The sequence below is a fragment of the Sinocyclocheilus anshuiensis genome, unplaced genomic scaffold (genome assembly GCF_001515605.1).
Source record: "Sinocyclocheilus anshuiensis isolate Anshui unplaced genomic scaffold, SAMN03320099.WGS_v1.1 scaffold881, whole genome shotgun sequence".
NCBI classification, from domain to species: domain Eukaryota; kingdom Metazoa; phylum Chordata; class Actinopteri; order Cypriniformes; family Cyprinidae; genus Sinocyclocheilus; species Sinocyclocheilus anshuiensis.
The window spans coordinates 25,400-34,366 of record NW_015558695.1 but is presented as its reverse complement, the minus strand read 5'-3'; positions in this window follow the sequence as shown (position 1 = coordinate 34,366).

The following is an 8,967-nucleotide window of genomic DNA, read 5'->3' as shown; positions in this document are numbered from 1 at the left end:
AAAGTAATGCGTTACTTTACTAGTTACTTTAAAAAAGTAATCTGATTACGTAACTCGCGTTACTTGTAATGCGGTACCCCCAACACTGGTTGTAGTCTGAACTAGAGCATAAAGCCTTCACTGCTGCTATGCATCTCAATACACAGGCACGTGCACACATAGACATCAAAGGGGGCTTGAGCACCCGCCCTTTTTCTTCCTCCAGAGAAAGTGCCCTTTTTTCTGGGGAGTTTTTTTTAATATATATATATATATATATATATATGTGTGTGTGCGTGTGTGTGTTTCTGTTTGCGCACAGCTGTCCTTGTCAAACAAATTAAAAATCTAAATATCAGGTCAGGAAATGTTGAGACTGTCGAGTTCCGATGCCCTTCTCCCTCCGTGTCTCCACGCAGCATAGCAGTGTAGCACTGTAGGCGGAGCATGTGTAAGGCCACGGGTCTGGGCTGGATCCGTGCTACTTATGACTGGTTTTGTGGTCCAGGGTCACATATGATTTGCATGACCTGACTTGAGTCGACCAGCTTTGTTTCAGCACTTAAATGGTGCAGACGGCATTTCAAATAACCTTACATTTTGTTGAACAGTGTGCATTTTCTTAATTGCACATCTTCGTGATTATAACCTAAAGTGAAAAAGACAATAACTTGTCCTGTGTCTCCATTGCGCTGTTCTTTTGCTTTGTTTGATATGTATTGTCAGTTATTTTGTTCAACCAAAGTGTAAATTAATAGAAAGTGTCGACTGCGCATTACATTAAGATTTGCTCATGCTGCACCGTATTTCATTTTAGGTGTTTTTACAGTGTTGTGCATTACAACCAATCACACACGATTCTGTTGAGCTTAGGAATGCAATGTCCAATCAGAGGCGTTCAGATGAGTCATTGTTGAAACAGATCAGTTTTGTTGAGTGCGCGCGCGTTCGCTGACTGAATTCCGGACTCTTGCAAATTCTCTCATCATAAACAACAAAGCGCAGATATACGTACAATGTAAGTAAGAGATTCATTTCGTTTTTTGATATGTATTGTCAGTTATTTTGTTCAACTCTAAGATCAACTCAGACTGTGTCGACACAGTCTGAGTTGATCTTAGACTCTTTTAACTCTTTTAATAACTTTGCAGAAGAAACTGATTAATTTCTGTCAGAAGGATTTGCTATTTACTCAAAAGTGACTCATGTGTGAGCCATTTATTGCACTGAATGGATGTCACATGTTGAATGTTGTAGTCAGTGTTGGGGAAAGTTACTTTTAAAAGTAATGCATATCACACACGATTCTGTTGAGCTTAGGAATGCAATGTCCAATCAGAGGCGTTCAGATGAGTCATCGCTGAAACTCATCAGCTCTCATCATAAACAACAAAGAGCAGAGGTACATACAATGTAAGTAAGGGATTCATTTCTTAGTGTAGACAGCTTCAGTGATTATAACGATACTTTTGTTTTTTTGAGAGTGCGATAGATCAAAGTCAGTGATAATGTCATTTCTGTACATAATTTATTGTTATGCACGTTACACACGTTTGAATAACCGTGGGAAGGAAACATTATACAATTATCAATTTCTAATGTTTTAATTAAATTGTCATCACATTAAATACAAATTCAGTCCCATTAAACATATTTTATTAGCCTACACTTGTTGCCTAAAAAGACAGGTTTATGATGTTTGTAGTTAATAGATTTGACTGCTTTTAGCCTTACCCTGGAGTTGGTTCACCCTCCCCTATGGTAGCACACATTGATCAGCTGCACATCAGGTCACAGACATGCAGAGAGCCGCAGAAGTGAAGCCCTCCCTCCCTTTCCAGCTGTGTTTGTCTTGGTGTGGAGGTGAGTGGTGATGAACAACAGACCTGTGCCTCGAATTTACAGCTAATTATCCTGCCCATGACTCATTCATGAGAGCTACCAAGTTATCTAAAGTTTAGCTAAAGCAATAGGAAGTCTAGTAGGTTAGACCAGTGCACGTTCTTTCACAGCATGATTCAGTTTATTAAAATGCATTTAGAATGATCACAAAATTCAAGATATGGGGGCAGAAATGTATATATTTATATCATTTCATATAGTTAATCAGTATCACGCGAAGACTGACGTTTTTTCCACCAAAAAGCAGCATGATTACAAATGTGATACTGATTTTATACAGCAGTTCAATAAACAAGAATTTAATATTAAGATACTTACGTTTTAGACACAATATTGACTGTGTTTGGTCTATTTCGCCAACAAATATAATTTCAATTTGCATCTCTGAGCAACGTGACACTGTTTTGTTCCTGAATGAATCAACCGTTTAAATGATTCGGTTCAGTCGCAATGACTCGCTAATTAACAGTGACTTGCTGCCACCTACTGGCAGTTTTAATTTCACATTTAAAGTATCTTTTCATTTTTTAAAATAATTTCAAATATCAGTATTCAACATTTTGTTTAAAATATCAAAACAGTATTAATGCATTTGTAACTGCAGGTTAAATACATTCATGTCCTGCATTAAACAGTGTGTAAATGCATCTAAATGCCCCCTTAATGCAGCTTCTGTGTAACAGCCCAAATGACTTATTCTAATTGACTGATTCAGTTTAAGAATTTGACTGAAAAGATGCGTGTCATCACACAGAATATGAAGAATATCAAAAACTTTAGGAGTCAGCTGTCCACGGTAGTCCTTAAGATATCAGCACAATAATACACTCAGCAAAATATCATCTAATTATCCTTATCGATAAAATCCCGGAAAATATTGAGATATAATACTGCACACCCCTAATATATTTAACATTTTGTTTAGAAAAAAATTTAAATATGAGAAGTGCCCTTTTTTCCACTTGAGCCCCTGCCCCTCAAAATGCCTGTGCACGTCCCTGTCAATACATATTAATTTAAAGAGAATAAACTTACAAATACAAAAGAATAAGCATACACTTCTACCCCATGGACAATTTCACATGTAGTACAAACAATGTCAAAAAAACGTTGGAATCTTAGTTTGTTTTCTCATCTAGAGTAAGAACAATGTGTTTATGTTCATAATTTACACATTAGAGAGGTTTTATGTTTATGGACCTGGACATATTTGGGAAAAAGAAGTGTGCTTAATTGTATTAATGTGCACTTGTAGTGTATTTTAAATCGTATAAAAAGTACATTTAAAAAAAAAAAAACAGCAGATAATATAAATTATGAAATAAAAGCTTAAGAGTGTACACTTTCATGACTACGTTTCTTAATACACTTTTAAAAAGTTCACCTTTTCATGTCAAATTAAAGGTTTTACTTTAAAGTACATTTTAAATGATTATGTTTTAATAATCTTGTCATGCATTAAAGAAGTTCAGTCATTTTAATGTGTTGACTAACATACTAAAGCATATGTAAAGTACTCAGTTAAAAATCACAGTTAAGTTCAACCAAATATATTCAATATACATTTAAACTAAAACACATTTTCATTTCTTGTAAGTATATCAATATATGATGCTATTAAGTGTTTGAAAGCATTGCATTCCGTTTGCACTTAAGTATATTCTTTTAAATTATATTATTTCCATAAAATTTTTTTTTTTTTTTAAGTATGCTAAAGTGTGCTTGTTTTTCGCAAGGGTATGACTTATTCTGGTTAATCTTTCTCATACATCTCTTTATTTTCTGAAGAAATTCTCTGATAACACAACCAAGGGCAGCACATTTCCGCCAATGTAGCTCAACTGTTGAGTGCTGGTGATATTCAATGATGATAAAGTGATATACCATAAATGAAAAAGAGTTTATGCCTAATCCAAAGCGCTTTTATCAAAGCCCATCATTAAAAGCAACATGTGTGTGCAACATGGTTATATACTCCATCCCCCTCTACGGGAATTCACACACGCACGCCACATGGCTAAAAATGGCCCTGGCATGTAGTGATTAATTTGAGTGGGTATGTACATGTAGTATCACCTCTGTATCAATATAAAACATGTAAATCTGACACTTGCACTATTGTGAGTATCAAAAAACACAGTAAAGTGATGCACCTGGTACCTATAAGTTCACTGAGTGATAATGGCCAATCAAGTTATCACCGACGCAACATGGTCAAGCATATCAGGAGTGGCTTCTGTAGGAAATATGATAATGTCCAACTGAAAAGAGTCTGGTCAATAGATCGCTATCACTGAATGACCAGTAAGGTTTGAAAAATGTCTCAGTGTTTTTTATGTTTAAATGTCCATACAATAAAAGAGGTCAAATGGGGGGGACAATTGATATTGACTTTTCATTGCATGGACAATTCATTCATCAAATTGGTTTGGAACAACATGAGGGCGAGTAATGACAGAAGTTTAATTTTTATGTGAACTTTCCATTTAAAAGAAAATGTGCGATTGTTACTTCAAAGGAGAAGTATGTAATTTTTATGCTAAGACATTTTCTCCTTTTTATCCTAATACATAAAAAGAGCTAACATTAAACCCTTTCTAGATATATTTACCTGAAAAAAGCGAAAACTGTTGCTCTGTAGCAAAACATTGTTTGTTTGAGCACCTCAACCTGCCCAACAACAGCAAAACTGGCTCAACAAATAGTGTTGATATGGGGGAGGGGCGTTCTGTCTGGCCAACCAATGACAGAGTCTTTGAGAAACCAGTTTGAAACCAGTCATTTTTACTTGAAAAAAAAAAAACATTTAATTTAGATATTACCACGTGAAGCACATTTTGTAGAATTACCTAACATTTTTTACAGTGTACATTGTTGTTTGATGCATCTGGTACTTATAAGTTCACTGAGTGATAATTACCAATCAAGTTATTACCGACACAGCATGGTCAAGCATATCAGGAGTGACTTCTGCAGGAAGTATGATAACGTCCAGCTGAAAAGGGTCTGGTCAATAGATCGCTAGCATTGAATGACCAGTAGGGTTTGGAAAATGTCAGTGTTTTTATGTTTATTTGTCCATACATGTATTGTTATGTATGGAAGTATGTGATTTTTTATGTTAAGATACTTCCTCCTTTTATCTTAATACGTAAAAAGAGCTAAAAGTAAACCCATTCTGGATATATTTACCTGAAAAATGTAAAAACTGTTTGTTTGAGAATCTAACCTGCCCAGCAACAGCAACGCTGGTTCAACAAATAGTGTTAATTTAGGGGCGGGGCTTTTTTACTGGCCAACCAATGACAGAGTGTTTGAGAAACCAGTTGGAAACCAGTCATTATTTTTCATATTAAAGGTTTTTTTTTACTTGAACAAAATCATTTCATTTAAAAATTTCCACATGAAGCACATTTTGAAGAATTACCTAATATTTTTTACAGCGTACAATGTTGTTTGATGCACCTGGTACCTAAACGTTCACTGAGTGATAATTGCCAATCAAGTTATCACCAACGCAACATGGTCAAGCATATCAGGAGTGACTTCTGCAGGAAATATGATAACGTCCAACCGAAAAGGGTCTGGTCAATAGATTGCTATCACCGAATGTCCAGTAGGTTTCGGTGGGCAAGCCGTTAAGACCACAGGGTCTAGTACCTCTCATATATATATATATATATATATATATATATCTCCATTCTCTCGTCATATCTCTCAGCATTTCCTCTTGCACTCTGTCAACATGTTTCTCTGTTTCCTGTGTCTACTACCCTCCCTTTATCCCTCCTCTCTAATGACCTGGCCCATCCCCCCTCCATTGAAATGTTCACATGTGCACACAGCAGACAGTGTTTTTCATTGTTAGAGATGACTGCGATGATAACAAAGCGGAGCGAGACTGGGTTGCTCTCGCTTTCTAACTGTGCAGAGTTCTGAAACTTCCTTCAGGTGAGGAAGCGAATCACATCTTCAAAGGCCATGAGATAGAGGTTAAAACAATCGCTTCTCATTCTCATTGTGCTCGAGCAAAACCTGCACTTATGATGAGAGAGGGGAACAGCAACTCAGAGAGAACAAATGTTTCCTCTAAATGTGAATGTAAAAAACCAGAGCTCATCCCTTCCTGTACGTAATTTCACACTCAAAGACGTGTTAGTGGCTTTGAAACCGCGAGGGATAAAACATATGGCGCATCAAACACTTCATGGAGGACAGGATCAGGATCATCTTACGGACGTCATGTTATCTGTTTCTGAAGATTAATAAGAAGGAGTGTGTGATGCATGTGCACAGCTCTGCTAGGTCCACCCAAGTCTCTTATCAGTGCTGAACAGAGCCACTGCAATGACGGCCTGACGGGTGATACAGCAGGTTGTTGCTGTTACCTTAGGGCTCAGGCTAACCTACCTTCCCACACACTTTCCTCTTGCTTTCTGGTCTTTATTTCAGAGCCATTAACGGAACAAAAAAATAGTAATGTAAAAAGTGATAACATGCAGCAATGTCTACCTTATCTAACCCTTAAATGAACTGGTGCAACCTAATGTAGTCAGGTTGATTTGGTCGTATAAAAAAAAGCTTAGAATTTTATTTTGTATGATTATTTTATTTTATTTGTCTGCAGATATAGACATCCACAGTGACATCTAAAATGTATAGTTCACCCCAAAATGACTGAAAGCAGTGAATATCATTGACTAGTGGAGTGCCATGGCTTTTTACTTAGCCTGCTGTATAGTTTTTCAATTCCTACCAAAATAAATAAAAAATAAAATAATAAGTAAAAATATAATTTGTTGTTGCATGAACTACTTAAAAAAAAGCTGTTTTCATGCTATATAAAATGAATAATCTCTGTTTAGTTCATCCTCAAAGACTCACATTCTTTAAAAAAAAATGGCCACAACACATTTGAATCTTCAGATTTTTATTTTATTTTATTTTATTTTATTTTATTTTATTTTATTTGTCTGCAGATTTAGACATCCACAGTGACATCTTAAAGGGATAGTTCACCCTATATGTGATGCCTCTGGTGACCTGTATGTTCAATTCTTTATTTATTTTGTTTTCTTTTTTTTTGTATTTCTGAGTTATGTTATAAGAAATACAAAATTAAAAAAAAAAGTAAAAAAAAAAAAAAAGGGATAGTTCACCCAAAAAATTTAATTCTGTCATTATTTACTCACCAAACCATATTCCAAACCATATGACTTTTGTGTTCCGTGTATCAGTGTTTATGTTTTTTGCCCATACAATAACTGTGTAACTGACTTTCATTGTATGGGCAAAAACAGTTGAAAAATTCACAAAATATGTTCTTACGGAAAAAAGAAAGTCAAAGAATAGAATGTCCGAATGTATAAAATTAATTTAACATTATAGGTGAAAAATGGTGACCTACTACTTCGAGAAAGATTCTGATGTGTGCATCTGACAGACATTTTACCATCCCATGAGGCCACAGTAGAGGAGTTGTGAATGGCAATGCAATTAATGCTATGCGTCGTATGGCAATAACAACATGACGAATGTAATATCATATCGCATTTATAATACATACATGATTTCATAGATCTTTTTAACATTTGTGAAGTTTGTTTGTCATCAAATGTAATGCCTGCATTTTTTGGATGCACCTTCTGTTACATTGGCTGAAAGTGATGAAACGTGTTGAACATGGTCATCACCCAAACACAGTCTCTGAACGCAGAGCGCGGGCTTCCATGATCACTCTATTGGTGGTTTGACAGTGCGTCGAAGCTGTTTATCGCCTTCCTGAGCTAATATAAACCAACCATCTGCTTTTAACCAAACACATAAAAAAACATGCTCCCCTGAACCCAATACAGTCCCCAATTCAGCAGCGCAGAGGGGGGAGAAGGCAGCCGTAGAGCTGATTTTGTGCACCGGGGACTGTTCTGGTGAGAAAATCCACTCCAGATGTGTACAAATCGCCCCCTGCTTAATTGCTATTATTGTTGTCATAGAAGTTTTTTTTTTCTTTTTTTTTTTTGCAAGGCGTTGGTAACTTTTGTAGGAGGTGACAGGATCATTCGAGTAAATGTGCTGGATTTTAAATCAAACTAACAGAGCATCGAGAGGCAAAAGCCGAGCAGGAGGAATTAGGATGACACCTAAACCTGTTAGAGGTTTGACTACTGGCTACTTACTCATAAACAGCCACAGATGTTCCCCAATGCCATTCAAACACTTCGGTCGGGCTTTTTTTAGTGTGCATGTGTGCCCATTCTGTTTCCTGTCATCATGGCATTCGTATAAAGAGCCAAATATTGGCTTTGTGAGTCCCATGGTTAATTGCAGAGTAATTAGGAGCTGGTGCTGCAGGAATGGAGGGTTGACTTTGCTTTGAAACTCACTCTCCCCTTGTTCCTCATAATAGGTTTTTTTTACAAGCACTTTTGAGGTGGAGAGAGAGGAGAGGTTTTACTGGGCCGGCAGTGTGGTGTGTGGCGTTTCACAGAGCACTTTAAAATCAATCTGGAGCATCTAAATGACAGACCACCACTCCACTGTAATGAACCTGAATGAAGCCCAGCCACAAAGTCCAGGAAAAAAAAAAGAAGACCATAAATAAACAAACGAGCAGATAATGACTCCTCAGCTAGCTTCTTTTTAAATGGGTGTGTTTTGGATTCAGAACTAAAAGACAAAATGTGTGTGGATGCTGATGTCTAACAGAAGCTGTGTGTGTGTGTGTGTGTGTGTGTTGTGGGTGTGTGTGTGTGTGAATGAGCGAGAGAAAGCGGCCACTTCCCAAATTTAATGAACTCTTTGATTTTTGAACGACATCCTTCTGGACTCAATCAAGTTAGTCATGTTCTACATTTGGCTTCAGCATATTTATTTAGTGTTTTCAAACTACTATGCTGGTAGGCTGGTAAGCTTTAATTTCACCTAAATATTTGGTCATGCCATTGTAAATACTCTGCACTTTTGAAGCATTCACCACAAAACATTTTCAGAAACTTTCAGTGGAGTTACTTGTTATTCCTATTAGCTGTTTAGGTCAATATTCATGGGACCAATAATGTTTTTTTTTTATACAAAAATCATGTAATA